Raw genomic sequence first — 23,997 nt, 5'->3', positions numbered from 1 at the left:
CAGACACTTTCGATTTGTCTTTGGATAAGTTCCTTTCCACTGAGTGAGGAGGGGATGCTTGGAGGGGGGAAGAGGAGGGGATTCTGGGGCCTTTGGGGGAGGGAGGGGGAGATGGGAGGTCCTCTGAAGCAAGGGATCCAAAGGGGTTGGAGGACGAGGGAAAGACAGGGGGTGAGGGAGGAGTTCCGGAGTGAGGTACCTCAGGCTCAGGAGGAGGGTTTGATTTCTTCTTTTTCCTTACTATTTCCCATGCTTCCTCATGAGATTCAGAATTATTATTGGCGACTTCTGAATTAGATTTAGGACACCTATTGGCAAAATGACCGTACTCATGACATACCTTACACTTGAAGGGAAGTTGTTCATAGTCCACCTGTTGAATATGCGTCCACTGGTCCACTTTGAGTTTGACTGCCTCTGGAAGGCCTTTGCCCAAGTCTACCTCCACACAGATCCTCGTGCATGCATACATATTTTCCTTTGGTTCAGATCTGTCCACGTATTTGCCTATCGCATTCCCAATCGCTCGAACAGTTTCATCAGCCCAGCAATGGAGCGGCAGATGCGGAAGACGAACCCAGACAGGGACTGCATTGGGTACATCCATTTCTGGATCGAAATCCGGAGTCCAGCGGTTGAGGTAAAGGCCTCTTGTGTCCATGAAGTATGGGCCATTCCTGAAAATTAGATTGCGATCCTCCACTGACTCGAAAAGGAAGGTGAAGAAGCCTCTTCCACAGAACCTTATGGCAATTTTTCCTTGGACCATGGCGTTCCAATTTCGTTCTACCCAACGTTGAACAGTTCGAGGGGAGGGCCATAGCCCCGTGAACTGGCCAACCAATCCACGTTCAGCTAAGGCTACAGCCGATCTCCTTGGAAGAGAGAGAGGAAGAGGGATTTCCGGGATTTCATCAAGTTTTTTAATAAATTTGGAGGCAGCAGGACGGATCTTTTCAGAGTTATTCTCAGGAACTAGAGATGCAAAGGCTTTCTCAAAATCGGTCTGTTGAGAAGAATGAGAATCCATCGGGCTGGGACGAACCTCGAAGGGCAAGGGGGAGGGGGGCAGGAGGCCCAGGGAAGGAAATAGCGGCAGAAGAGAGCTGCCCTCAGAGCAGCACGAAGGGCCAGGGACGGGCAGGAGGCCCAGGAAGCAACGAGCAAGGAGGGCGCAGCAAGGGGAGCCCGAGGGGGCCTGCAAGCCCGGCAGCAGGGCTGCCAAGCTCGAGCGGGAGCGATCAGGGTTTACAGCGGCGGAAGAGCTCCATCACCAGCGCGTTCGAACTTCGGCTCTTAAAATTGGATTATTATTATTATTATTGTGTGTGTGCATTTAAGTCTTCATATGGTTATTAACTAAGTTTAAGCACGAAGTTATGGAATAACATGGACATGAATATGAATCATCATTATTTAAATATGCATTATGAATTTATTTATTTTTTAAAACCATAATAGAAAAATACTATTATTATAAATCTATGTTTGGAAGCATGTCCATACAACAAAGGGTAAAAAAATTGAATTTTATGCTTCCAAGGTTCTAAAAAAGACACAACTCAAATACTAATAATGTCTAGTTGGTGCCTACATTAGCACTGCAAGAAAGGACTATGCTAGATACATAAATTCTCCAAAATGAAGTCTAAATCTTGATGCACCTAAAGACAATGCAAACTGAACCTTAGAAGGGGAGATACCCTCCTGACCCATGATTAAATCTTCCATAGGGGACATGATTACATTTAAATTCAATAAGTTAGAACAAACAAGACTACGAGAAAATTCAAAGATTACTCATTTGTAATTGACTTAGTAAGGCTTGAAGATCCACCACTTGTTGAAAAAGAGAAGCCATTTCATCCTCCATGCTACTCATCTAAACTATGTGTTCCTCCAACAGGTCCAACACTACTATAAAAGAAGATGTAGTTAGGATTTGCTAAAATTACAAATAAAAATGGGTTTGCTGTAAATTACAGAGCTTTTCCATCCAAACATGATGGTTAACCTTCCCCTGACCTTGTTGGGCCATAATTTTTCAATTCTTAATGTATCACACAAAATGACAAGAAAGTGACATCCAAACAATAGGCGAATATGTCAAGGATACACACTTGAGGATACATGAAACTACATGGAGGTGCAAAGTAGATTCTAGGTAAACAAAGGACTAGAGAATTAGCCAAGGAGTGGGTCCAAGAGAGCTCAAAGGAGTAGACAATGAATAGGGGAAACCAAACCTACAAAACTTTATACACACAAGTGAAAGGAGTAGAGACAAACCCCACTTCCCCCAACTTTTGTAAATTCCTTAGTAAGTCCAACCCCAAATAGATTAAGCAAATCCTTGCAAGAGGATCACAAAATAGACCTTGAAAGAGTAGCCACCATAACCAGAAGATTAAAAGATAAATTGAACTTCTCTAGATATAAATCATTCTTATAGTAGGAATGACCACCAAGAAACTTAGAAACATGAGAATGGATAAATCAAGGATTAGAAGGTCCTAACAACAAAACTCCACACTAGATTTATCCCATGGAGGCTGAAGTGGGTGAAGCCATCTAAAATGCCCAAGATTAACATTCCACTCCTTATTCCACCCTCTTCCATGATTATGGAGTCACATATCTAACTCCCCTACTCACCAACCCACAAGTGCATTAATGCAAATTCGTGCTAGCTGAAGGTCGATCCCCTCCTACACTAGGCTAGGGTAGATAAATTCCATGAAAGTTTGCAGGAATTCATAGCTACAATCCTCATGTTGCATACATCATGATCAAATTTACTTCACAATGGGTGATATTGTCTCATTAAGATTGCCCATTGAGTGTAATATGGCCACTATGGGGGTTCCTAATCATTCCCACATGTGGATGTCAAGGGAGTTGATGATGAGACAAACAACCCCCCCCTCCAATTTTAAATAATTTTTCATTCCTCATAATGACCCTTAAGGGTGCAACGATTTTCCCTTTGTCTATATTCCTTCAAAATCATGGGAAGGAAAATGAGAAAGGTGATCATTTATCAATAATGATCTTGGATCCATGATTAAAACTTGATTTTCCATCTAATCTACAACACCATTATTATGTTAGAGGATGTGGTAGAAACTAATATCCAAAAATTGAGCTAGAAGGAACCTTATATGATGAAAAGAGGAGAGGAGATTCAAATCTCTTGGGGGAGAACCTTTTCGAATATAGTCAATGGTGATTTTTGAATCTTTGGCAATTATAATAGAGGGAAACCTCAGGCCTTATCCAAGGTGAGAAATTGGAAAATACCATAGGCTTTAGCCTAATTATTTGAGGTTTTTTATAAACTCTAAGCAAAGGTGGATTCCACTTTTCCTCCGGTGCAAAAGATAACCCCTGCCCCCTTGCACTTGCCACCCCAAATGCATTATGGATTTTTTAAAGAAATTGTTTGAAATTTTTATTAATAAAAAAAAATTGCAATCTAACAAATTGAATTGAACAACCTATTATTTTTATTGCTATTTTAACTAAGCTAACATTTTGTCATTTTATTATTATTTATTTTGATCTAACACTTTACTACAACATCTCATCTGACACTCCACTCATATTGGATTGTAAAGCACCTCTCAATGCAAGAATTCAAATTAAAAAAGTAAATAACAAATTTAAAATATATTTATAAAATTCAAATTTAAAAGTAAATAATAAATTTAAAGTATTTTTATACAAAGGATTAACTTGATTGGTCTCTAAGTTAAATATAAAACTTCTCATTATCAGTCTGATTTTTTGACACACTTAAGGTTAAGTGTCATAATCAATATTGATAATTCATATCATTTATCAAGTATATAAATGTATATAATTATTTATCATGACATATGATTAATTGTCTCAAGTGCCTCCTTTCATATGTCTGCTAAAGGGAATGATCTGGATAATATGAAAAGGTATGATGGAGGTGACACTATCCTTAGAGACAACTTGGCATCTAGGATCACAGGGATGAGGAAAATTTGAATCAATGCTTAAGGATTGAAGGTCTAGAACACTCCCAAGTGTTCGACACATTGTAGGGTTGGATAGAAACTTGATTTGTAAACATGATGAGTGATGCAAGTGTAATTACTATGTTTGAAAAGGAAACTTGCAAGACGATTCAAGGAGACATGGTGTTACTGAGGGGAGTTCAGATTGCAGCTTTGTATATAATGTTGAGAAGCACTATTAGTGATGGGTGTAACCATTCCATTAATCTCGAGGGTAGAGATGAGGTTGTCAAAATCCCTATTATCTCTAGAGAAAATATATTGTTGTAGCATTAAATACTAGAGTATGTCGAGAGATGGGCCTTTGAGCACTACATAGTAAATGTATGGTTGAAGTTATGTCTAACTGCATTGTTAATCTTGCTTTCTATGAACATCAGATTTATGGTAAAATACAATTAGGTAAGGTTCTCAATAGAAACTACAAGAGCCAAGGCAATTTTAGAGTTAGTACAAAGTGATGTTTTTAGACATGTACCTATTCCATCACTAGGAAAATTTGTGTACTATGTCTCATTTATAAATTATTTCTCAAGGAAAAATGGATTTATTTCCTTTAGATGAAATTAGATGTTTTTGGGAAATTTAAACAACTCAAGTTTCTTGTGGAGAATCCAAAAAAGAATAAAATCAAGGTATTGATGATAGAAAAATGGTTGAGAATTATACATAAATGAGTTTGAGGAATTTTGTAAGCAGTGCAGTGTAGAAAGATAGAAGAATATGCCATACACACCTCAAAAAAGTGGGGTTTCAGAAAGGATAAACAAGACATTGATGGAAAAATCAAGGTGCATACTTGGTAGTGCTAGGTTAAGACAAGAATTCTAGGTATTAGTAGTGAATATTTTGTGTTACTTGGGTAAATTGATAACCATCATAAACATTGGTTGACAATATTCTACACGAGGCATGGCTAGTAAGAAACCCTTTCTTAAAAATCTTAGAATTTTTGGTTGTGATGCTTATTTACACATTCCTAGAGGAAAATATGAATAAGTTGGACAATAAAGCTAAAAAGTGCATATTTATTTATTATAAAGACAATTTAAAAGGTTATAAGCTTTGGAACCCAAAAACTAGGAAAGTTGTTTATAGTCGAGATGTTGTCTTTAGAAAAGTAAAATATGTTGTCAAGTAGGAAGCCCCACCAAGTGAAAAAGAGTCATCATAGTCTAGTTCAAGTTGCATGATGAAGAATATAACCTAGTAGAGGAACATGATTCAAAAGAATAACCTCATACTTGTTGAAAATATCAACAAGAAATGTTAAAAATAGAATCCAGAAATTCCAATTTAATTTGTCCTTGAATTGAATTGTGAATTTAAATTGTAATTCTTTTTTCATAGCAACTTGTAATAGTTAACTAAGTTAATTTGAATTAGTTAACTAAGTTAATTTGACTTAGTTAACTTAGTAATTTCAAGTTGGAAGTCTTTTGGAAGCCATGTATATGTTCTCCCTAAGTTTTAGGGGTCTAGGATGAGTTTAATTATGAGTTGTAAATAGATAACTCAGTTTATTGAGTTATGTTCAGTGAAATTAGTTTCAAACTATTTGTGGAACTAATAGAGATTTAATAGTCAGTTGGCGCATTAGTGCATCCACGAGTGTCACTCTAGTTAACTGGATATTCCCTCATCAGAAACTCGTGCATGTCGATTCTGATAAAGACCCAGTTGAGACTAGAGTGCAGGGACAATGTACTATCAGTTGTATGATTTATTAAGTTGTAAATATCATGCATGCAATCAGGAAGATGACCTAATGGATTGCATAGTTTTGAGGAAGGATTTGCCACTTTAAATATGGGTTAATTCTCAAAGGAACAATGCAAGGAATCAGGGGCTTGGAGAGCAGCAAAAGAGGCTAGAGATTGGCTTGAGATTGCTTATGAGTAGGGATATTGATCATACTGAGTGTTGGGATTGTTCTTGTGAGAACAAGCATTGTATTATCATCTTGGATTTTTGATTTAATGCAATACAGATAGTGGGGGTTTTCAGTTGAGGCTTTCCCTAGATACTTATTGTGTTATGTGCCATTGATTTATCTTCTTCTTGTTCATATTGTTTTCATCAATCTATTGGCTTCCGCTGGTTGAAAGTAGAAGTAGATTCTTATCTTTTGCTTTAGTACATTGCATGAGCTTGTAATATACATGAAATTTTACATGGTATTAGAGCTAGATTTATAGAAATTATCTACATGGTATCAGAGCTGAGAACAATATACTAGAGGAGATTTCAAAGTTTTGAGTTCAGGGTTAAAGGTGAAATTCGAATTTGCATTTCATGCTTTAGGATCAATAGATGTCGTTCTTCAATTTGCGGCTCGAGTATGCCTTAGATGGCAACTAGAATTATATAGCATGGAAGCACAGGATGGAGGCTGTGTTGGAGGATAATGGCATGAAGGAATTCATTGATCAAGATATTCCTAAGCCACCAACATCGGATGCTCAAAATCTGGCTGAATGGAAGAACCGTGTGGCATGGGCGAGGCGGATAATCTTCGAGGGAGTTCGAGACCACATTGCCTTGAGTATCTACGGGAAGGAAACTTTGAATGCTATGTGGAAAGAATTGAAGGACCTTTTCCAAAACAACAGTGACAATAGGAAGTTGGCACTAAAAGATAAACTTTTAAAAATCAAGATGGAGGTGGGTGACTCAATTCCAAATTACTTAACCAAGTTCAATCATTGTCGGGATGAACTTGGAAGTGTTGGAATCACTGTTTTCGAGTATGATATGGTGAGCCTATATCTTCTAGGACTTCCCAAGAGTTGGCATAGTTATCAAGACCCTTTCAGTGGGGGGAGAAGTTGCCAGATTGGGAATGACTATGGTTGGATTTGGTACAAGAGGAGTTTCGATAGAACACCAGAGATGGGACCTCTTCTAAGAAATTGGAAGAGGATTTTTCCTTAGTGAGTAAGGCAAAGAAGGCCAAGGGAAAGAAGTACCAAGGCAAGGAGGGTGGAAAGAAGATGGACTTGATGAAATTTAAGTGTTTTCGCTGTCACGAGCATGGGCACTATGCCAAGAACTTCCCACAGAAGAAAGCAAGCAAGAAGGAGCCGACCGTAGCGACAACAGGTGAAGCTCCAGCTTCACAATTCAAACTTTATTTCACTCTCATTTCATACATCACAATCACTATCATGTTAATAAAAATGTATTGCATGTTTTATCTTTCATATCTTTGCTGTCCATGTGTGTTTAACAGTGTTCGATGGTTTAGATCCAAGAGCTAAAGAGTTTTGAAAGAATCTAGGTATTAATACATCTAGTTTGTATATAAGAGGGCCCTCTTCAGTGGACCTTGACCTTGAATCTATTAAAATAAATGCTTAAGATGTGGTCCCAACTCAAGGTATTGAGGGCTCAATGTTTAAATCCTAGATCTAAAGGGTTACAAACTATTATGGGTATTAGGGCATCCACTTATATAAAAGTGGACCCTCCTCACTAGACCCTGATTGTAGATTTAGCACAAATAATAAAAAGAAATATGGGCATCTAGTAATTTAAGTGTTTTTCAAAGTATCTTCATTAACATGGACATGGATTTTGGATCTATTAGATTTGATTGTTTAAGAACATGGTCTTGACACAAGATCATGTGGGATGACGGTTAACACCCTAGAGATGGAATCAATATTAAATAATTTGGGTAGGCAATTCACCCATATATTTTCATATCCATTATATGAATGTGGACCCAGATTCTAGATCGTTTGGAATAGTTTTTTTAGAACGCGGTCACGACATGCAATCATGAGCATTGAATGGTTTAACCCATGAGGGCCAACGAATCAGGAAAATTGAAAAGAAATCCAAGTCATTTGGATTAGATCTCCCAAGGCATGATATATTTGATTAAATTATTCTCATGTTATGTTGGCCCTAACCAAGTCTATTTTGGCTAAGGTTTTGAAATGTGGTATACATAACTCGAGCTAAAAAGGTTTGGGGTGTTTGTGCAAAGATGATCTGAGAAAATCTAGTTTGTAAGCCACACTTCCAATATTCTACACCCCCTTATAGGCGCTATAATACCTTGGTATTAATTCATTGTTCTTATTTTGTTGCTTGAGGGTTGTCTGTTTATATGGTTGTAGTCTCACGAATACCCAATCCCCTTATTCAAATTCCTTTTCACTATGATGTTGATCTACTTGTTGTTTCATCCTATTTTTTGGCATAACTAGGTTATCCTTCAATAGTTTGAGAACCTCTTGTTGGTGCCCTATGTGGTCCTCCACTACTTGATCCTTTATGATCCCTTTCAAGGTTGATGTGATGGATGAAGGATCATATGCATAAAGTTCCATAAATGGGGACATTTTTTTATGAAGTATAGAAGGATGTGTTGTATCACCATTCTGCCAAAGGTAACCACTTGACCCATTGTGTTTTTTTATCATATGAAAATAAATGTAGATATCCTTCTAAATATTTATTAAAAATATCAAGTTTCCCATCATATTGAGGATGGTAAGATGATATGTGATCAATTGAGTACTAAAAAATAAAATAATTTAATTCCAGCGAAAATTAGATTTATATCACTTATATTAATCTTCTATATTCCATTTATCTTTTGGATTTTTCCATTAATGTTTCTACCATTGTAATTTCTCTAAAATGATGAGTTTTGTCACAAAATCTATTAGGCCTTAGAGAAGGGGGGGACCCTACAAGGCTAAAACCAGAGCGAGTGTCAACAATTCTGTCATGAACCATTGTCACCACAACCAAAACCGCTTGCTCTTTATATATTTTCACTGATGCAAGGAGGCCCAACATGTGAGAATGTCATCTAATGGATATTATAGAGTTAGGGTACAAGGTGACTCAATAAGACCTTCTACAAAAAAAGGCGCAATTTAGGCTTAGGGATCTTATTGGAGGAAGTTAGATTTCCTTATAGAGGCATAGGGTTAAGGGCATAATACTTAGGGCTTGATTTATTGGTGGCCGAAGGTCAAGGCAAAGAGAATGGGTTTTCAATAATGTGTATCAGTAATATTAAGGCACATGAAACCCTTAAACAAGCCCCTAAGTTGAAGCGAGACTAAAGTAGGGTTTTAACTTAGGGAAAACAACTAGGGGAAAGAAATTTATGCCCAAGATTGAAGTGTATGACAAGATTGAAGTGTATGCCCACCAAAAGAAGATATTTTTTGGAAAATACCTCTCTATTTATGTTTAGGCTACCTAATCCCGCAAATGTAGTGTGCCTAGGGATTCACACCAAGCGCTAGTTAGAAAGCTCGCCCTTAAAGGGTCCAAATTAGGGGAAGGAGAATTTATGGATAAAATTCAAGATTGATCACCACCAAAATGGACCAGTCCCTTGTTTCTTGGGAGTATGAAGTATATGGTGTGATATATGAGCCAAAGAGTTTCTAAGGAGGCTAAAATCAAAATTTCAAGCATTTACCTATCTAAAGCCTATTGGAATTTTCATGGGATAGATAATTAAAGTTTATTGTTAGGACATTCATTCACATGTTATGTATGAGTAATGCATGCAATAGATCATCTATATAGCATTCAATAAATTTTCAATAAATTAGGGCTCACTACCAAGTCCTATATTCAACAATACTCCGTACATTAGACATGTAAAATATAGATATTAAACAATAAGTACACTTAAAATATAACATGCAAAGATTCCATCCATTGATCCAAATAATAGCTCCAAAGATAAGAATTTAGCTCCAAATGTCAAAATGCATTCATAGATCCCAAATTCTCCACAAGAAAAGAGGCTGAATTGCTCAAGAAGCCTGAAATTCCAAGTGATGTGATCATTTACAAGAATGAATGTGTCTGCTACTTATATGAGGAGTTCAAATCAATAAAATATCTTGCTAATCTCAAGCTAGGTCACAAGTCGACCTAGTATCCAAGGAGAAAACATAATTCTAACCCACACGTGAGACGTAGGTGAGAGAAAGGTGACTTCATGCATGTGTGAGGCCTTAGAGGGCTAGTTTTGAGGCTTCTTGGTGCTAATAAGTGATTATAATCCCTCTAAAATCATCTCATGATGGTTATCCCTTTGATCTTTGTCAATTCTCCTCCGTGGACACCAATTTTCATCTTGGGGCACAAAATTGGTCTCATGGGTCTCTAGGTGGGAAAATTGGTTGTATTTGCTTCAAGGTTGGGGTATTTCAAGGTGGTGCATGCCATCCCATGTCTCAAGGTATGATATCATCCTCATTTGGGCCCTAGATTAGCTACCAATCCCTCATGAAGTTCTAATTCGATTGGGGGCATGTTGGGTCTAGGTGCATCATCCCATAACATTTATCAGTGTACGAAAAAATGTTGGAATGTTTTGGTTGCTAGAGGTACCCGTGGCTAAGTATGATTATCTATTGCTGCTTAGAGTCCCATGGATATCAAGATTTGATGTGTTCCTCTAAAATACCTGGGCCCCAGTTAAGTTGCCCATGCCATGACTATGGAACCACATGACAATTACACATGATAACTAGTGCTAGCAACTAGATCATTAGGTACATTTAATAAATTTTACATCTAATTGAATGAAGCTTGAAATAAATGGGTAGTTTGACACTTCAAACTAGGTTTCACTTCCAAAAATAAGGCTTTGAACTTGTAATGGTGTTTCCTACCTAGAAAGGAGTGGCTAGTAGACCACCCTATTAAGTGTTTCTAGCCCCTAAGGGGAAGTGACATGTCCTTTGTCCATCATTGAATTGATAGGATTCATGTGAATGATTATGGAACAAAGGGGATAAGACTTCATGGCCAAAGGGACTAGCTATGATGGGCTCCTCATCTCGAGTGTATATATGTGGGGAGGGAACAAATGTGGATGCATGAGTTACCAACTCAACCTTTTTTTTTCCATCCCTCTTGTCTACCTTTTACGTTTTCTTGATTTTTCTTTGTATTAATTCTCATAACTCAAAGGGTTAGAGCTTGCTTTGTTTGTTGTATAATGATTATTACCCCATTAATAGTGAGGCAACTCATTTCCCACCCAGGGTTGAGAAGTGAAAGTGTTCCATATCATAAAATGAAAGAGAAACATGTGCTCAGGAACCAGGTGACAACCATAATGAGTGAGGTAGAGCTCATGCTAGGAATTTTTTCATATGTTAATGTGTATGTGACGACCATATTTTTCATTTTTATCTTCTTCTTTTTCTTGTTATTCTAGCTACATAAACCTCCTTGGGCCATATTTTTGACCCTACCCAGGTATGAGGATATTTGGTGCCAAATCCCAGATAATTAATGGTTAGTTGAACCCAAAGAAGGGAGGTGGAATATAGGGCTTATAATGTGAAATGGAAAGTTGTAAGTATGGAATAGGGAGAGATGGGACTATGTTATTTTAATTGGGTTTTCCCAAGTAGTGCCCTTCCTATAGCCATTGGGCCCTTATGGGAGGTTCCAAGGGACTAGGATGAAATATTAACCTTCCATTTAAAGTGAGGGAACAAGATGATGGTCAAAACCCCTCTTCCTTTTAGGTCACCCCATAACCCATTCCAAATTCCAAAAATACAAACAAGCATAAGCACCTAATAGAAAAATTATTAAAGTACCTTTTGATCAAAATCCCACCTTCCAAAATGTGCCCTTTTGAAATGGGTGAGGAAACATATGAATAATGTAAGTGGTAGAGATATGAATGAAACATCGTCATTGGTTACTATTGGTTGTCAGTGGTTGTTGCCTGCTAGCTGGAAGTGGTGATGGGAGAAATATTTCTCCAATGGGGTCACCCACTTTTGGTAGGTAACATCTAGCTCCAACTGGGACATGAGATTACCATAGAGTGCATGGTCCATGTACAATGGGGAGTTCATGAGAACTCCAACAATCTCCTGGGACCATAGACCTATAACCTACACATTACAACAAACTTGTTTGGGAACATGTGCACTGGGTGTAGGGTATCACCCTTGTTTTGTATGAAAATAATAAATCCACATAGAAAGCAAAGTCTAATATAAATGAAAGGTCTAATCTAAATGTGAACATGAGATGAATGTTATTAGCATGAAAATAATATGCAATGCACCTATGTGAGCATGTGATTCTAACATATAATGCACGAGCTAAATATAGTCATATAATCAATGTAACCAACATATCATTGGGTCAATATAACAACCTTTTCCTTTATGAGTCATTATGAGATAAGGCAACCAAATACTGCTTCCTCCTTCACAATATTTGCATGATGAATAATAAGATAGGAGGTGGGAAAATAAGGTGACCACATATTAAGAAAAAGAGTTATGGATGAGGGAAAGAAGGAATCCCACTTAAACCATTAGATACTCTCTCATAAACAAAGAATGGAGAATTCAATAATCAAGCTCATGAAATTTTGGTGAAGAGTAACCTCAGGCATACATTCCTCTAGGCTATCTCAAATCAATTTTAAAGTTCTCAATAGATAATCAAGGAGGACTCTTGCTCAAGGTATTATTCCTCATCACTAGAATAATCAAGATGATCAAGGGTGATACTTTCCTTTGGATGACATTGAATTATTCAACTTATTCATTGTGGTTGTGGAGGCCTTCTTTATTAGAAATTAAATGAAATATATAAAATATTGTGGAAACACAAATATAGAAATGCATAAAACAAGAGAGACACAAATATACGTGGTTCACCCAATTTGGGCTACATCCACAGACAAATAAATGGTCCTTCCTTTTATATTATCTAGCAAAATGAAGAGATTCAATCTACAACATATCTGCAATAATTTCCTCTTTTCTCTCACATAACCTCCTCTCTCTCTCTCACTCAAAATAATAACACACAATCGCAATACAATTCCCTAATATAAATCAAGGGTTACCTTCTAGGGAAAAAACCCTAAATTAATGTAACTTCTATCATCAGATCATCCACCTAATGAACGACCCAGATTGATTACGAAATTATAATATTTTAGAAGGAAAATTTTCATCTATTTTTATGGCCCCTTGATCCCCCTGATGGCGATTGAACGAGCAAAGTTTCCACCTTGTTAGGAACAAGGATCCAACGTGACTGAAACAAAATAAACCTTTAAACAATTAGGAAGATAATCAGGCTCCGTACCTAACAATCTCCCACTTGGAGACTGATTTATAAACTCCATCGTTGCTTCACTTGTTGGAAAATGGCTCCACTTGGACCCGAATGTCTCTCATCTTCACTATCATACTTGAAGACCAATTGAAACTAAGCAGAATCTCAATTTCTCCATGGTTACAACTTTTGTTAACATATCTACAGGATTCTTGCTAGTGTGTATCTTTTCCAGCTTCAACTGTCCGTCTTCCAACATTGACTGTATTAAATGGTACTTGAGTTGTATATGTTTAGTCTTGTAATTTTACAATATGAATGACACTTTGGCTATCATTATATAACTTTCCCATCTCCTACTTCTTTCCCAATTCATCCATAAGTTGTTGTAACCAAATAATTTCTTTACTGGCCTCTATAGCAACAACATACTATGCTTTCGTTGTTGAAAATGCAACAATGTTTTGCAATTTTGCAAAACCAACTGACATTTGTTCCACCTACAATAAAAACATACCTTGTGGTGCTCCTCCCCTTATCTCTATCACCTACCATATTTGCATCAACATATCCCTATAGAGCAATGTTTGAACCACCAAAGCATAATACTTAATTTGTGGTACCTATCAAATACCTGAGAATCCATTTCATTTCCATCTAATGCTCTTTTCCTAGATTGTTCATATACCTGCTTACAACTCCCACTACATGTAAAATATCAAGCCTTGTGCATACCATTGCATACATTAAGCTTCCAAATGTTGATGCATATGGAACTTTACACATATAATCCATCTCTTCCCGAGTCTTGGGGCACATCTCCTTACTTAGTTTGAAATGGATAACCAAAGGAGTACTAACTAGTTTTTCATTCTGCATATTAAATCTTTCCAACACATTTTCTATGTACTCACTCCGAGACAATGTTAATTTGCGATTTTTCTCGTCTTTGGTTATTCTCATATAAAGGATTTGTTTTGTAGTACCCAAATCCTTCATTGCAAATGAATTTACTAATTTTCTTTTGAGCACATTTATTTCCTACATGTTAGACCCTGTAACAAACATGTCATCTACATATAATAATAATAATATAATATAGCTTCCATCATTTTGATTTTAAGATAAACACAATGGTCATAGTGACATCTAGTATAACCTTGTTCAGACATAAACCTATCAAATTTTAGATACCACTACCTTGGAGCCTATTTTAACCATACAAGCTCTTCTTCAATTTTAATACTAACTTATCCTTCCCTTTGACCTCATGCCCTTGTGGCTGGTGCATATATTTTTTTTCCACCAAATCCCCATGGATAAAGGTTGTCTTTACATCTAACTGCTCAAGTTGAAAATCTTCTACTGGCACTAGACTTAAAATAATTCTGATTGAATTCATTTTAACAACAAGAGAAAAAATTTCATCAAATTCTATACCTTTCTTTTTTGTAAACTCATTCACCATAAGTCTAGCCTTATACCTCTGTTTACCTCCATATTCTTCCTTCAACCTGTAAACCCATTTATTCTGTAATGATGCTTTACCTGCAGGTAACTTGACTAAGTCCCAAGTTTGTTTATGCATCAAGGAGTCCATCTCTTCTTCTATGGCTTGCTCCCACTTCTTCCTGGTTCTATCTGCATTTCTTCTTCATGCCTTTCCAGTTCACTAGAATCAGTCAAAAATACATAATATAATGAAGGAGAGTATCGTTCAGGGCGTCTAATTATCCTGGTAGATATTCTAACACCACTTTCAGGTGTTTAAGGAGAATTTTCTTGTTGTGGTTGTTGTTGTGGATGCCAATCATTATGATTTTCACGCACCTTTACTTTTTCTGTGCTCTCATCAAGAACTGCATATTCTTTGTTTTATTTTTCCTGTTTCCTTCCCTGCATTTGATCCTTATACAAGACCTTTTCATTGAATATCACATCTATGCTCCTAATGATTTTGTGATTTTCATAATCATATAAGCGATAACCAAAATATTTTACACCATATCCAATAAAGGTACATTTCTTTAATTTTGCCTCAAGCTTTGTTCTATTTTCTTGATTATTTTGGACAAAGGCTTCACAATCGAAAGTCTTTAAAAATGAGTAGTTTACCTTTTTACCTATTCATGCCTCCTCCAGAATACCACCCTCTAAGGAACTTGAATGCCATACGTTTATTAGATAAACAATAGTATCTACAACATCTACCCAAAATTGTAACGACAATCCTGCATGCAATCTCATGCACCTTACACACTCCATGATTGTTCTATTCATCCTTTCTGACACATCATTTTCCTGTGGTGTTCCTAGAACTATCTTCTCTTTGTGAATTCCATGATCTGAAAGGTATTTATCAAACTCTTTTCTATAGTATTCACCTCCATTGTCTGATCTGAGACACTTCTTCTTTCTTGTCTCATTCTCAACCAAATATTTCGATTTCATGAAAGTATCAAATACATCAGATTTATTTCGAATACAATAAATCCAGGTTTTCCTAAGTGCATCATAATTACAAATAACATAATAGCGAGAGCCACCGAGAGATGATACATGAGTAGATCCCCATACATCTATATGCACGAGCTCTAATTTTTCACTTTTCTTTTCCTTCCCAACACTGATAAATCTAATTTTCTTTTGTTTTTCATAAACACATTTTTCACAGAAATCCAAATCAACATGCTTCAAACCTAGAAACAAATTTCTTTAGTGAATAATTTTCATCCCCTTCTCACTCATATGCCTAATCCTATGATGTTAGAGTTTCGTATATGCTCATGTGGAGGTTAAATCATTAACAAAATAGTCTCCATGCCCAACATTCTTCTTGGAGGAAAATATTCAAGTCTTAGATGGCATCATCAACATGACCCATTGGTTGCTAATACTTAAGGAATTCTTCAATAAATACCCCAATAGAAGGAATGCTCTTTGGTTTGCATCATTGAAGCCAATCCATTTGATATTCCCAAAAAGAATTAATGAATATCCATATGAGAGAATAATCATGAACCACATTGATCTCCAAGGTATACTTGAAAATTTTCAAAATATAATCCACAGCTAAAGAAGGATCATCATCGAATTTAAGGACATCGTTCATATAGTTTGCATCCCACAAATTTGTAAATCTAGGGATTTATTTGACATCCAAAGTAGGGAACGTCTCATGCAAATCCCAAGGAGCCATTGCTTCAAGTATTGCATAGAAAACAAATGGGGAGTTGCCAGGGGGGGATTCAAAATGCATTGATAAATGATTGCTCCACTGTACAAGCATTCGATTTTAATGTTCAATGAAGAAGAAGATCTTCGTTCTTCGAATGGAGTTTCCAGATAAGGATTTATCTTATCATTAGGGATGAATCTAAATCTTTAAATTATAGAGCAGTAGATTTACTTCGTCCCAGACAATGGTGCCAAAAATATTTCCTCTAAATCTAACAAGCCTTGGAGAAGTGGGGGAACCTACAAGGCTAAAATTAGAAGAAGTGACAATAATGGGGTGATCGCCCACTGTCACCACAACTAAAATGCCTTTCTCTTTTAAAGATTTTCACTGATGGGAGGAGTCATGTTATGTAAGAAGGTCACCTAATGTATATTCTAGGGTTAGGATACAAGGTGACATAATGAGATCTTCTACAAGAAAATGAAAATTAGGGTTAGGGATCTTATTAGAGGAAATTTCTTTCTTTATAAGGACCTAGGGTTAAGGGCTCAAGACCTAATTTTTGATTGATTGGTTTAGTGTTTGGGTGGCGGAATGTCAAAGAAAAGAGAAATAATTTCCAACAATGTGTATCAACAATATCAAGGCACATGAGACCCAGAAACAAGCCACCAAGTTGAAGCAAGAATAGACTATGGTTTTACCTTAGGGAAAAAAAACTAGGGAAAATAAATTTATGGACAATATTGAAGTGGATGCCCACCAAAAGAAGATATTTTGTGGAAAATACCCCCTCTTGATGTTTAGGCTCTCCAATCCCACAAATATAGCTTTCATGGGGATTTTCACGCAAGCCCCAGTTAGCAGCTTGGCATTAAAGGGGCCAAATTAGAGGAGAAATAATTTAGGAATAAAAGTAAAGTTTAATCACCCCCAAAATGGACCAATCCCTTGTTCCTTAGAAGTATGGAGTATATGATGTGATATATCAACCAAAGAGTTTCTTAGAACACAAAATCTTGATGCCCTAGTAGTGAGATTTCAATCATTTACCCATGAAAATCATAATGGAATTTTCATGGGAAAGATAATTAAAGTTCATCATTGGGACATTCATGAACCTATTACATATGAGTAATGCATGTAATTGATCATCTAGATAATGCTCAATAAATTTTGAATAAATTAGGGCACAATAACAAGACCTATATTCAACATTATTCCATATATTAGACATGCAAAAGAAAAAAATTCAAAAATAGGTACACTAACAAGATAACATGCAAAAAATTCCATCAAATGATCCAAAGAATATCTCCAAAGACAATGATTTAGCTCCAAATGTCAAAATGCATTCATAAATCCCAAATTCTCTACAATAAAAGAGGTTGAATTAATCAATAAAGCTAAAATTCCAAGTGATGTGATCATTTACAAGAATGAATGTATCCTCTACTTATATAAGGAATTTGATTCCTAATTTAGGTTTAATTCCCCTCAGAACAATAAAGTAATATGCTACTATCAAGCAGGTTCACAATCTGACCTAATGAGAACACATAACTATAACCCACATGTGTGAGTCAAAGGTGAAAGAAAGATGACATCGTGCATCTCTGAGCCCTTCTTTGTATAACATTGAGGCTTCTTGGTGCCAAGAGGTGAGTAGAAGCCCTATAAAATCACCTCCTAAGGGTTGGTGCTTAGATCTCTATCAATGCTCCTATATGGACCCCAATTTTCATCTTGGGGCAAAAAAGTGGTCTCATGGGTCTTTAGGTGGTCAAAATGGGCATATTTGCTCCAAAGATGCCGCATTTAAAGGTGGTGCACACCCTCCCAAGTCTCAAGGTATGAGACCATCCTCATATAGGCCCTTGATCAACTTCCAATCCATCATGAAGTAATAAGTTGGTTGGGGGCATGTTGGGTCCAGGTGTGTCATCCCATAAAAGTCATCAATCTAGGGAAAAATGTTGGAACGTTGTGGGTGTTAGAGGTACCCATGGCTACGTATGATGCTCTTCTACTGCTTGGAGCCTTGAGTGTATAGATGTTGGGAGGGAAGTGTTGGAAATAATACTGAGAGGGGGGGGGTGAATCAGTATTATCAAGTCAATAAAACTTTTTCATTTCCATACTCTGATTCATATATGCTGCTTCAGTTAAGAATACCCACGTATATTCAGTGAACTTATGATTTAGTTAATTGATCTTCAATGAGTGCATTAGAACATTATCAACCATATTAACAACAAACAGGTGCAGTAAAATAGAACAGATCATCACACATAAGCCACACACATGAACACCATGATATAAGGTGGAAACCCAATGTGGGAGAAAACCACCTGCTGCAAGTCATCTCAATCTTCTTCTTAATAAGAAAATCCTTTTACAATATTTCTGTACTGGTGCAGTCTTATACCAGTACGCAGGCTTCTACCTGCAGAGAGCTACAACCCTCTCTCGTTCTCCAGTCTCTCCTGGAAGGGAGCTACAACCCCCATAGTTCTTGTACTAGCCGATCCATTTACTAGTACGTAGGCTGCTACCTGCTACAATGCTCTAAAGTTTTCAACTGCTACTGGAAGGGAGCTACCACCCCCTTTGCTCTTGTACTAGCTAAGATACTAGTACGTAGGCACCGGCCTACAATCTTCTCTCCTCCGGGTACCACGTTTCATACATTTTCAGACTGGATACTCCTGAAGCACAACACATAATCTGAAAGGCCACGTTTCATCAAAATATCATTGAAGCACATAATCAATCAATCTTCTGAATCACCCAATCACCAGATCAAGGATAATATGTGTGTTAGCAACCCGATCTAGTCCATTAGATCACATAAATATGAGTCATTATGATCCTGATCCATTATTAGATCTCATCCATCAACACAATCAATCAAACTGAATATGTAGAATACTGACACCATTAAACATTCATCAGAACACATTTACAACCTGAACCACCTGTAACTTTAAACATCATAGCTCAAATGGTATACGCTACTACAATGAACCAAACCTGCGTACATACGTGCTTTCACCAAAGCCAACCCGTGTACAGATCTATAAATATTCAATCATGACTTGTAGCGATTTCAAACTTAAGTTATACCCAGTTCAGATCATTACAAGCGTCAGTATACAGATCTAGAATAAGCATAATCAACTATATAGAGATAGTTCATTTCAAACCATTTGATCCCGATCTATCCTTAGATCTTGTTCTCCATCAACCGGTGAGATCCCTCTTTAGCTCAGATCCATATCTGCACCATAACCCAATCACATTATTCCAGATCTAGCACTTTATCAGATATTCAATAATTCAGATGATGCTTTGCCAAATGATCTCCTTCCTCTTTTATAGTCTTAGGCCTTTCACAATACCATGGTCCAAAACCATAATAACACAATACCACGGACCCAATACTTGGGATCAACACTTTTGGATGCAATACCACGGACCAAAACCATAGGATCAAAAACTGTCGGACTAATACCATGAACCAACCATGAAAGTGCATGAGATCAACACTTTTGGATGCAATACCATGGACCAAAACCATAGGATCAAAAACTGTCGGACTAATACCATGAGCCAACCATGAAAGTGCGTGAACTTTTCTCTTCATGAAAGGAACTTTTCTCTGCATGAAAGTGCGTGAACTTTTCTCTATATGAAATAAACTTTTCTCTGCATGAAAGTGTGTGAACTTTTCTCTACATGAAAGAAACTTTTCTCTGCATGAAAGTGCGTGAACTTTTCTCTACATGAAAGAAACTTTTCTCTGCATGAAAGTGCGTGAACTTTTCTCTACATGAAAGAAACTTTTCTCTGCATGAAAGTGCGTGAACTTTTCTCTACATGAAAGAAACTTTTCTCTGCATGAAAGTGCGTGAACTTGAAAATAACTTTGCTGCACTATAATTTATCATCTGAGTGATTTTCCATCAAGGACAACACTTGTCTCATAATGCCAACAATCTCCCCCTTTGGACTTGATGGCAAAGCTAACTTGTCACACGTAGAACTATCATCTGATTCCTTTGAGCTGTCCTGCACCCCAGGCATTCAGTCACATCTGATATCTCTTCTTGAAGATTCATCTAGTTATAACTAAGTGAGATGTTCTTCTATGAGTTGGTTGCCATCAAGTACAACACATGCATCATAATGCCAACAATCTCCCCCTTTGGACTTGATGGCAACAATACCAAATCACTCTCCCCCTTTGACATCAAGGGCAAAGGGCGGACCAAGATATTCTCTTCCTTTGCTGTCCATACTCCCCCTGAGTACCAACTGAAATCTCTGAATGAGCTCCCCCTTTGTATATGCCATGGTGCACCAATCTGTCCATGCTCTTTCTGAGAACATGCTGAAATCTCCGCTCTGCTGAAATATGTTGTTCATGCTCCCCCTGACTGTAAGCAAGGTCTGCAAAAAGATGTTCTACAAGAAGAACATGACTCTATACATCATAAATGACCTTCCTATCACCAAAGACTCATACATACATCTATCTCCCATCACTTTGGTGATATACCAAAAGTTTACATATGATAACATAAGAGAATAACATCATTCATCCCAGGCATAGTGGGGAAACTAACATAGGCCATTATATGACCTGAAGAGATCTCATCAAATGACTACAATAGATAGAGACACACTATTACATCATGAGTCTTGATATGACCTTTACATCGAATGATATACATGACATTTATAATAGAGACCAAACACCTAAATAAGATCATGATAAACATCAACAATGACACTGTATGATCTGCTCCATAACATTTGTCAACAGCAACTAGACCAGCAACTTGTATTAGTGCATGAATCATCAAGGTATGTCCGTATCAACTCATCCTTTTGAACAGAATCATTCACATTCTATCATATGTGAGAAACACCATAGCCATCCAGATCTGCATGAACCATGTATCATCGATTGGGAATATCTGCATCAATCAACATATGAAACAACCTATCATCATATAGGTAAGAACTCATCATCATCATGTCTCCAACAATGCAACTTTGAATAATCATCCATGTATCTAGCCAACAATCCTCATCCATATATGTGCCAAGAACAATAGGAATCCTGCATCGTAACTGTAATATATGATCTTTATGCATATGACGACAACAACATATGAGTGACTCATCATCAAGTAAAGAAGATGTGAATTATGTACTGCTCCTTATCCTTATGAAGATCACCATGTAAGCACCATTAGAGAATCAACCACAAATCTGATCTAAATATCACCTACGTAATCCCAAGAATCATCTGAACAACTCATAACCATATCATAGCAAGATGAATCATTTTTCCACATAAGCATCATCACTAAGGACTATTAACCATAATTCCAACAATGCATTAAAAGCATATGCTCCCCCTAAACCTGTGCCATCTTGGTTACTGTCATATCTGATCATGCATATCAACAAGAAGTATCAAGACATCATCATTATCAAGTTAGAAACAAAACACTTCTAACCATCAAGTCATTTCCACACATCATCAGCAAATTGTAACCATTATCAAACAGCGCAAATAATAAACTGAATCATAACTGATCCTTTTCCTGAACCTGTCCCTACTGCCTTTCCTCAAACAATCATATACGTGACTATGCCATAACCAATTCGTGTATATACGTGACTTCTCTTTAAGAAACTTGCATATGAGATTTAGGACACTGAAGTTTTACACTTCCAGCTCCCTCTGATTCTGTTATGTCTGTATGTTGTGCTGTGCCGCCTCTTTCTGACTATACTTCTTTCTTCTTCCACATCTTCAAGTGTGATGGTGATGTTTTCTCCTTTTGGTATGGTGCCCATATTTTGTTCCTGCATTCCTTAGCTATATGTCCAAGATTGTTACATGTGTAACATCTTACAAGTCTCATATTTCTTCTATAGAAATCAACAGCTCTGTGACCAAACATATTGCAAAAAAAGCAATATCCATTAAAGTACCTTGAATGTGATGATCTTTTTGCATGATGGTCTTGAAACCTTCTTCTTCTACATCTGGCTGCAACATGTCCAAGATTATGACATACATAACATTCAACATTATTCATAGGAGGAGTAAAAGATTTTCTTTGAAGAATTTCTTTCCTTGGTTGATGATGAGATTGACCTTTCATCTCCTTATTGAGCATTTCAGATTTTGCAGTAGAGTCCCTTGTCTTATTTCCTGAACTAGATTCACCTTCAATAGATTCATGAAAACCAAGACCAGTTTTGATAGCAGGAGACCTTTGACTACTAAGAATATCATCCAAAATCTTAGTACTATCTTGAAATCGTAAGATCTTATCTTTTTCTTCTAATTTATCCTTTAGAATGGTTACCTCAACCTGAAGATGCTCTTCCTTTTCACGATGCTGCTTCTTCATGTTTTCTTCAACTTTTCTTTCTTCTTCCAACTGATGTCTTAGATTGAGGACTTTATTTTCTTGTTTTTCATGAGCTTGGAGAAGTTCGTTATTCTGCTTCTTTGATTCTTCAAGATCTTCCTTCAGCAAGAGGATCATAGCTTCAAGACTTTCATAGTAACTGGATCTATCTCTGAGTTTCTTGATTGTTGTGCTCTTCTCACTGACTTCATCTCTTAGAGATGTTACTTCATCCTGCAACTTTTGATATTTGTCCTTGAATAACTTCCTTACCTTGTTTCCTTCCTCTAGTTGAGCTTTTAGTTTGGTAGCTTCTTCTTTGAAGGCACATTCCCTTTTGTTCAATAGATCTTGTTGATCTCTAATTTTGTCTGTAAGCCTTTTGAATTCTGCCTCTATTTGATATCTTTCTTGCTCACCCATAAGAGAAAATTCAGTTGTTTCATTATCACTTTCATCTTTTCCAAATGGATAGATAGCTGGAACATCAGAGGATAACACATTCATACCTGATAGTTCATCTTCATTCTAAAATGATTCTGAATCTGAAGTGCTTCTTCCACATAATCCCAAATCAATTCTCCCACTGTCATAGTTCTTCTGAGATGTCTTCTTCTGCTTAGGAGCTTTCTTCTTAAGCTTCTTTCCCATTGTTCCACGGATCTCCTTCAAGCGATCAAGCTTCTACAAAAGGACCTGCTCTGATACCAATTGTTGGAAATAATACTGAGAGGGGGGGGGGGGTGAATCAGTATTATCAAGTCAATAAAACTTTTTCATTTCCATACTCTGATTCATATATGCTGCTTCAGTTAAGAATACCCACGTATATTCAGTGAACTTATGATTTAGTTAATTGATCTTCAATGAGTGCATTAGAACATTATCAACCATATTAACAGCAAACAGGTGCAGTAAAATAGAACAGATCATCACACATAAGCCACACACATGAACACCATGATATAAGGTGGAAACCCAATGTGGGAGAAAACCACCTGCTGCAAGTCATCTCAATCTTCTTCTTAATAAGAAAATCCTTTTACAATATTTCTGTATTGGTGCAGTCTTATACCAATACGCAAGCTTCTACCTGCAGAGAGCTACAACCCTCTCTCATTCTCCAGTCTCTCCTGGAAGGGAGCTACAACCCCCATAGTTCTTGTACTAGCCGATCCATTTACTAGTACGCAGGCTGCTACCTGCTACAATGCTCCAAAGTTTTCAACTGCTACTGGAA

The sequence above is a fragment of the Pinus tabuliformis genome, chromosome 5_2 (genome assembly GCF_031772625.1).
Source record: "Pinus tabuliformis cultivar Carrire ecotype Pingquan chromosome 5_2, CPIR1, whole genome shotgun sequence".
NCBI lineage: Eukaryota > Viridiplantae > Streptophyta > Pinopsida > Pinales > Pinaceae > Pinus > Pinus tabuliformis.
Note: the sequence above shows the minus strand (reverse complement) of the source record.